The sequence below is a fragment of the Cervus elaphus genome, chromosome 32 (genome assembly GCF_910594005.1).
Source record: "Cervus elaphus chromosome 32, mCerEla1.1, whole genome shotgun sequence".
In the NCBI taxonomy this organism is placed as follows: Eukaryota; Metazoa; Chordata; class Mammalia; order Artiodactyla; family Cervidae; genus Cervus; species Cervus elaphus.
This window is the reverse complement of record NC_057846.1, coordinates 40,716,201-40,725,190: the sequence shown is the minus strand read 5'-3', so window position 1 is coordinate 40,725,190 and position 8,990 is coordinate 40,716,201. Positions and strand designations below refer to the sequence as shown.

Below are 8,990 nucleotides of genomic sequence, written 5' to 3'. Positions count from 1 at the left end.
CTTTAGATGCACAAGATATTCGACTATAATGAGAGTTTATTTACTGGACTGTATTGGTTTTCTTTGCACAGACCTCCAAGGGCTGACCATCCACATGGGGGTTAAGACATACTTACACAGCCCGCATCTGAGGCTCTAGGAAATACTCCCTGTGAATGATGAGCAACCCAGTGAAAGGCCGTGCTGCTCTGCTCATTTCTAAACCTGAAAGTATCCAGCGACCCTCTCAAAATCCAGGAACATTCCAGTCTCCGGATGGAGAGGCACCTGGAAGAGAATGAGGAGAAGCTGTGCTCTTGTCGTTGCCGACGACATGGTTTGTAGCATCTGAGACTCAATGTTACCATCCGTCTTCTGTCTGGCCGGCCTGGAATGAGGTGGTCTTTAGCCCACAGCAGCAGAAGGCTGCTTGTAACCACATTCATCATGGTGCCAAACTGCCTTCTTATTCAAGAAGAAAGGATGATGTCTCATCCTCTCGTGATTCCCTGGATTGGAACTGCTGTATAAAATTGTCTTTGCAGAAATCGACTTCTCCAAATTCATCGGGAATGCAGAGCTAGATGTCTGGCCACTTTGAGACGAAAGGGTTCATTGGGACCAAATCTGTTTTTGCTCCTTTGCTACTTACCAGAGCTTTAATGCTAGAACCTCTCAGGGTTTTTAATTTTTACAAGGTAGCTATTTTCAGAGTCAAAAAGGTGCAGTTTTCTTTACCGAAAACCTCGTGATGCAAGAGAAATGGGATCTTCTTATAAATCCCTCAGAATGCTCTGCTCCCTCTGTCTAAATCCATGATGCCGGAAGAGCAAAGACTACAGCTTCATTGCCAGGCATGCGGGGAAGACAGTAATCACATCGGATGTTAATGTGATGAGTCCACTTAAACAGAGATAAATTTCAAATGCAAATATATTTTTATTTTGAATATCATACACTTACAAAGAAATGCTTATGCTTTTAGAGGAGAAGGCAGATTTCTTTTTCAGAAAATATTTACTTGTTTGGCTGTCGGGTCCTAGTTGTGGCACGTGGGATCTTCCTGGACCAGGGATCAAACTCGCATCCTCTGCATTGCAAGGCAGTTTCTTAACCACTGGACCACCAGGGAAATCCCTAGAAGGCAGATTTCTGACCCCCTCCTGAAACATTAACTAAAGGATTTGGAGAGAGCAAAGTCAGTTGAAAGTCTGTCAGTTGAAAACCCGTGGCAAGAACCTATTTAGCGGTTCCTTATCTTTTGATCCATGTTAACAGCATGAAACGTGTACTTTAATTATAATTTCCAAATCTCACCTTGATATTCTGTGCAATGAAAGAGTCCCACACAAATGTACCATGTGTGCATGCGTGCTAAGTCACTTCAGTCGTGTCTGACGTTTTATGACCCTATGGACTGTAGCCCTCCTGGCTCCTCCATCCTTGGGGTTCTCCAGGCATGAATACTGGAGTGGGTTGCCATGCCCTTCTCCAGGGGATCTTCCCGACCCAAGGATTGAACCTGTGTCTCTTACCATCTCCTGCCTTGGCAGGTGGGTTCTTTACCACTAGTGCCATCTACTTTTTATTTTTCAGGTGCTCTAAGAGCACTTTATTCCCAAAGGTTGCTGATATGAGGACTCTTGGGAAGCGGAAGTGGCAGGAAGAGCCATGTGCTCAGATCCCCAAGGCCTGAGCTAAACTGAAGCCAGATCTATCCACTAATGATGCCACAGGCCACAAGGAAGAAGGCCAAGGATGTGTGCTGGCTTGTGGAGCTGTAAGTTGCACCTCAAGGGTGGAAAGCATTCCCCTGACTTCAGGTTGGTCCTACGGCTGAGGTGTAGCACGATGGCCACAGCAAGTGGATATTGAGAGCAAAAGCTAGGAGGCATGTGCCCTCTCCACCAGGAACAGTTAGAATTTTCATCACCTAAATTGAGCCCCTAAGTAAATGAATATCGCCTCCATGAGATTGAAGCTGCAGAGATAAACAATGGAAGGAAAGGAAGTGGCATGCAAGGGGTATCTTTCTGAAATGCCAGGTGAAGCTGATGTCGACTCAGAATCTTTGCTTCATGCTGGTCCAAGGCCGTTGTCAAACTAAGTTCTGTAAAGGAACACAAAAAGACTAAAGAAACAGACTCCTAACTCGCTCACATAACGAGCGGCTCGTCCTTGCTGCCTCCAGCACCATCCCTGATTGAAGGGCACTGTGAACTCTCTTCCCACCTCGCCAGCCTGGGGAGCTGAGATTGATGTGCAGCCTGGGAAACATGAACCCTGGGCTTCGGGAGCAGCTTGAGGTCAAGTCAGAATTTGTTTCTGTCCTGCCTTTCAAAGCTTTGTTTTCCTATGAACCATCCATACTAACCACTCAGCATTGCTGGGCCCCGGAGAACCGGGGGTGGGCAGCTTCCAGGAGATTCATTCAGGATGGACATTCATTAGCTCTGAAGACAGCTGGGGCTTTTCCTAAAAGGGCTGAGGACAGCTGGAAATTCCCAGATTAATCATTGACCAGACCAGGCTACTGCCACCCCACCAAATCCCACCCTACCCTGAGGGTTGCTCTAACCAAAATAAATCATAAATGTGTACAGTTCAACACTGATTCTATTCAGAGTTACTGCCACCCGCTTCTAAAGCCCAGGCCAACGTAAAGTAACCCAAGACTTCACTTCTCTTCAAGGGGCTGCTCCACGTCCTCAGAGGCAATTAAATCACGGAACCTGTGTAAATAAGACTTTGCTGGAATGCTATTTTGAGGCATGGTGAAAGCCTTTCCAGTGAATGGAGTCTTCATTCTGACCATCACAGATAAATGAAGGACGGTTCTTTAACATACTAACGATAACAACAACTAATTGATACGTTTCCTTTGCAAAGCATTTCGTTTCCGCCAGATAACGTCACATGAATCATCTTTTATTTTCAGACTCATATAGCAAGGCAGGACGTGTGCTATTATTGACATTAAGCAAATAAACTGAGACTTCTTGGCAGTTAACAGGCTTACCTTGGGTAACAGAACTGATGGGTGTTGGATATAAGATTAAGACAGACTCCAAGTCCAATACTTTTCCCAATCCATCCCACTGTGTCTACAAAAAATCTTACCCTCTCTTAAAAGCTTTGAATTTTATAAATTGTTTAAGTGCTTATTGTTTTATTTGATGGGAATGAAGTACAGCTAACACTTGTTGAGTCGTGACTAAGCTGAGTCATTGTACTATCAAGTGCTCAACATGAAGGTCCTCGTTTATTTATTTTTTTTGAAGGTCCTCATTTATGAGGTGGTCATTATTATCCCCATTGTGATAGCCAAAGAAACTGAACACAGAGAGGTTTCTGCAATTTGCCTAAACCACACAGCTAGTAAGTAGCAGGAATTTGAAAATTGCATGCTCTAGAGCCTCCCACCTGCATCCTTCTGTTGAGATAGGCAGGTGTATAACTTCTCATGTTGTTTTTTGAAGAACCATAGGTCCAGTTGCCGGAGACAGAACCACCCACATTGCCAAGATGTTTGGCGTCGTTTGGGTCCGTGGGGATTCTTTCGTCTATGAGGCCAATCTAGAACCAATAGAAATAACCGATAAACAAAAGAAATAAACCAAACACCCTGATATGAGATGGGGCTCCTTCTTTCTTTCTCTTCAGGCTGTACTACTTGGCACGTGGGACTGTGGTCTCCCAGTCAGTGATTGAACCTGTGACCCCCGCAGTGGAAGTGCAGAGTCTTAACCACTGGACCACCAGGGAAGTCCCTCAGGGCTTTCTTCACAATAGGCACCACTATTGCTACTATTTCCAATACTAAAAACCACAAAGTTCCTTCTCCCTTGTGTCCCTTATCCAGTCAATTATCAGGGATTCCTATTTCTTGGTTGTGTGTGTATCTAGAACTTGCTTCTCCCTCTTCCCTCCTCTTCACATACACTGTCCAGTCAAGTCACTAGAAAGTGGCCCCTCCAGCTTCAGACACATCCCACAATATGGTCTATCTTGTCCCCAAGCATCCTGAAAGCATAGCATCTTCATCCCATCTCATCCCATGCTGTGTTCCTACACATGGCACCCCGCTGTCTATCACAAGCCCTCTGGTTGACATCTTCATGGTCTAGACCCTCCATTTTCCAGCCATTTTTTTGGCTTTTATTATCTATTTCTTTTTTACCTTTTGACTTCCCCGCATGGCATGTGGGATCCTAGTTTCCTGACCAGGGATTGAACTCACAACCGCTGCATTGAAGAGTGGAGTTTTAACCCCTGGGCCCCCAGGGAGGTCCTAGACAGCCATTTTCCTGCCAATGCTCTGTCTCTTTGTTCTCCTCTTGCCAGGCGGGGCTCCTCACAGCCCCCAGACCACGTCCACACATCCAGCTTCCTGTCTTGTGACTTCACTATTATTCTCCTCCTCTTGTTACTGCTCTTCTCTCACGTTTATGTCCCAGTCTAGACGTCCCACCTGTCTATGATGTCTTCTCAGACTATTCCTCCTTCTTGGATTCCTATTGTTCCCACAGAAGATTCCATGAAGTTCAGTGTTTAATTTTGTTTTCTCATTGTCTCACTGTTTATCTCTTCCACTAGACTGTGAGTTTCTCAGGTCAAGGACTCTGCCCTACTTTTTTTTTGTGATCCTTACTGGGCATAATGTAGTACTGGACTCAGAGACGGTGCTCATCTGGTGGACTGATCTCGCTTGGTGGAGGGACCTGGCATCAGACCAGACAGCAAATGAACATGAGCTGATTTAGTGTCTCTGATGAGCGACCTAGTGGCCTTGCTCGACATGGGTTATTTCTCCAACGCTAGATGCCAACATCAAATTCATGGGAAGGTCAGAAAATTACAAGCTGGTCAATTCGTTTTCTGTAGTAGAGTTGTTGTTTGCCCAACTTGAGCAGCTGAGGAACCCATCTTTTCTAATTCCTTTCCCAGTGGGCTCTTCCCTAAAGAGGTACAATGACTGGGCGGGGGGCGGGGGGTAGGGAGGGTGGTGGGAGGGTCAAATGAGTTGTCCAAGTGAAAGACCACAGCAAGTAGACTCTGATTTATAACCTCCAAAGTAATACATTAGAGAATGGAAAGTAGCTCAAGGCCAATGTTTTAGAATAAATCATGAGACAGTTTTTTACCAGCAGAGATGTCATTGGACGCTGTGCAGCCTTGTTCAGCATCAGCATGTTTAATGGCCATTCATCTAAGTTCAAGTTGCCTCAGGCAGATTTCAGAGGGGCCAGTACTTTGGAAATCTAATAGCAGAAAGAATCGAGTTAGTATATATGGACACATTTGGAAACTATGTCATACTTTCCAAACTGTGCTCTCAAGCTCCATCTTAAGAGTTGAATCCTTCTGAGTTGGAAAGAATGCCAAAGGTTATCTGGTTGGAAGAGGGATGACATGTCTGGAATACTACTAACACACTTTTCGCTTTTGTGTTTCGTGGGTTGATCCATCCCTTCACTTTCCCATTTTCTCAGAGACATAAGCCTACCTTCAGACTTCGAGAGCATGAATGCAAAAAAAAAAGAATAGGTAATATGCTGGTTTTCCCGACCCCAAATAGGTTTTTTGGAGGCATAATAGCAGTAAAAACTAGGTTTTGTTGAGAGAGAAATAATATTTTCTAAATTGATTTAGCTCCCATTTAGCGTAATTGCTAAAGAGCCAAGCTTGTAAGTAGGACTCAGATCCTGGAACTGCTTCCATGCAGGTGAGAACTGGTTTTGCTAGTGACAACTAAGGCTTCCCAGGTGGCGCTAGTGGTAAAGAACCTGCTTGCCAAAGCAGGTGGCGCAAAAGACCCAGGTTCCATCCCTGGATTGGGAAGATCCCCTGGAGGAAGAAATGGCAAATCACTCCAGTATTCTTGCCTGGAAAGTTCCATGGACAGAAGAGCCTGGCCGGCTGCAGTCCACGGGACTGCAAAGACAACTAGACTAAGAGGTTTGAATTGTAGAGGCAGGAAGCCTGCCCATTTCTGGTCCCAAGGGACCATGAGAAGAAAGAAGACAGAGGCTATTGAGACATTGAGCTTGATTGTCTGTCTCTGGGCTGCCCTGAGCGGGAAGTGTGTTAGATGTTCGTTGTTGTTCAGTCGCTAAGTTGTGCCCAACTCTGCGACCCCATGGACTGCAGCATGCCAGGCATCCTTGGCCTACCCTATCTCTTGGAGACTGCCCAAACACATGTCCATGGAGTTGGTGAGGCCATCCAACCATCTCATCAACACAAAGCCTCTCCCTCGTTTCAGACTGCATGAAACACAGGCTCCCCACACCCATGTGGGAGTGGCCACATCAGAGTAAACTCAGCAGTACTCTGTGGTCAGACAGTGGAAGGGCTAGCATTTAGCTTTCCCGAGCTACCCCCAGTTCCTGTGTGGTGTGGAAAGAACTTGGAATCTCCTGGGTGACCCTGGAGGGGGGAGGCACAGATGCTGGGTGGAACCTGGTTAGAGCACATACCAGAGAGGAATGACCATGGTGGGGGCAAGATGGTGCTGTGGGCTAAGGGTCCTGACCTCACGATTACAGCCAGGGGCTCAGCACCAAGGGAGACCCAGGGGTCCACACTCCAGGGGCGACCCAGGGGCTCAAGGCACCAACAGAGACCCCCAGGTCAAACCAAGGGGAAAAGTGGGCAGGGCTCCAGATCAATCAAGACAGAAAACAAACCACCAGCTACCCAGCCCAGCAACAAACACTGGCCTGAAGCCAAGGAATGGGACAAGCGGAACTTCAGTGGTCAACAGTCCAGGGAGCAGCCCAGACCAGCCACCCTGTGGCAGACACGATGAGGATCCAGGAAACCCCGTGTGGACTCAAGCCTGCTCCCCTCTACCCCCGGGGAACACAGTGAGTCCCGCTCACACACTCAGGCAGAGACTGAATTATCTACAGAAAACTCCTCCTAACTGTGGAATTGGGCTGAGATTACAGGGCTGGCGTTAACCTGGTCTTCCACCTCACAGGGGGATAGGGGCTCATTGAAAAGCTCCCAGCATTTAGTCACATCTTCCATACTCGACTCAGAGGACAGTGGGCACTTTGATGACTTTGCTCCCCGACATGCGCTTCTCCATCGCGTGTAGGAAAAGCCTCACGGGAACCTTGGGACCAGGCGAAGTGTTTATTATAGTCTCCACTCTACATGTGCAGAATCCAAGGTCCGGGGATGAAATGTCTCATCCACGGTCAAGATACATAGGGTACAAAATTACAAGAGGGGGACTTCCCTGGTGGTTCAGTGGCTAAGACCCTGTGCTTCCAATGCAGGGGGCCTGGGTTCAATTCCTGGTCAGGGAACTTATTCCCACATGCTGCAACTAAAGATCCCACAGGCTGCAACGAAGACTGAGATCCTGCATGCCACAACCAAGACGCGGTGCTGCCAAATAAATAAATAAAAATAAATATTGAAACACACGCACACACACAGGAGTTAGACCTTTCGACCCCAGCTTCCCGCTCCTCTGGCAGGGCTATGAGCCCCTCCTAGGAATGGGAGGGGGGTGCCTATGCACTCGGGCCAGGGGAGCCCCTGGTGAAAGGTGTGTATGCTCAGAAACAGGCTTCAGTTTCCCGTTCTAGTCCTGGTCATACCTTCAGCCTTCATTCCGGGGGATCTTCTGGCTGGAGAAGTTCCTTTGGCATTTTTGCACCTGGTGGGGGCGTGGGGTTGGCCAAAGTCCACCCTCCGCTCATGATGCCAAATGTTCCGATCGGCACCCAGCTAACAGGATAGTGACAGAACAAAGTGTTTCCGTCTCTCTCATTTCTCCCAAGTATCTCCTAAAATTGAAACTTCTGCATTGGCTGCAGTTTTCCTCCATCTGCAAAAACACATTAGGAAGAGAAAGAGGTTGGCAGCTGACTTCAGGCTTTTCCCCCCAGAGAGTTACTTACCTGACTTTAACCAGATGCTGTGTATCAGTCCGTCTCTCCCCTCCGCGCTCAGTGGGCAAAAGACAGAAGAAATACAAGGAATGCTTGTTACGCTCTGCACTCTCTCCCCCTCTCTTTCTCTTTCTCTCTTTCCCTTTTCTTTTTTTTTTTTTTTCCCCAGGACCGGATATACAAGTTCCAGAAGAGGAATATACATCCCTAGAGTCTGAAATCAAATCTGGAATTCATATCCTCTGTAAATGTACTTTATTAAAAGCAGGAATCAAGAAAGGTTTTGGAATTATTATATTGGAGAGCTTGATTGTGTAGAGAGGACTTGGAATTAGGGATAATTTTAGACATGTTTTGCAGGCAGCCTGCTCCTTGGATGAATGGAAACACTGGGTACTTTGGCATCAATCTTATCCCAGAGGTCTTAAAACCAGCCCTAAGACTGTGTTACCAACACGAGAAGGAAAACAGGAGACTGCAGTAAGACACGTTCGTCTATGATTACGCAATCGAGTGAACTGACAGTGTTGTAGGGACACAGAGTAGGTAACATTTTCAGACATCAGGCTGTCAGCTGGGAGGGAGTGTTTGTAAAATCCGCTTGCTGACACTTCATGGTGTTAGTGCAGCCCCAGACCATGGACATGGGTGGAAGGCATGAGTGTGTCTGTGTGTGTGGGCATGTATATGAAGAAGCTGTTGAGGTCCAGAATCAGAGCCAGTGGAGACTGTGAGGGGCGGAAGTGGGGCAACTCACATGAAATTCATCTCTGCCCCCACCCTCTGCTCCCAACCCCCGCCCCCAGACATGCTGGTGGCCTGTACCCCTGGCTCTTCCCTGGAAGGGGAACCAGGAACTTGTCTGTTGTTCCCAGAAGGCCCAGACCATTTTCTATCGGCTAACTGTCTCTGAACTATTTTTCTCCCGCGGTTTGGAATCACAACCTTCTGAATGTCATTGTAAGCTCACGGTATTTCTCTGATGAAAATCGCCATTTCACAGGGGTCAGCCAACTCAACGGCGGGAACACGGTGACTATGGGATTCGCATTCTGGTAATAAAAGATGAGCCAAGCCCTCCAACCCGTCAGAGAAAGGTGG

General features: G+C 47.2%; 1 long non-coding RNA gene across 3 annotated transcripts; it reads right to left on the bottom strand.

The window, feature by feature from the left end:
- Positions 1-1,515: 1,515 nt before the first annotated feature.
- On the bottom strand, positions 1,516-7,944 carry LOC122687992. 3 transcript variants are annotated; one of them, XR_006339288.1, is made up of 5 exons: positions 7,899-7,944; positions 7,596-7,825; positions 5,124-5,240; positions 3,403-3,555; positions 1,516-2,089 (listed from the first exon to the last, which is right to left on the bottom strand). It is a non-coding gene; the product is annotated as an uncharacterized LOC122687992 (long non-coding RNA). The 3 variants fall into 3 exon arrangements; XR_006339286.1 differs by having other exon boundaries at positions 1,516-3,555; XR_006339287.1 differs by lacking the exon at positions 5,124-5,240 and having other exon boundaries at positions 1,516-3,555.
- Positions 7,945-8,990: the final 1,046 nt, after the last annotated feature.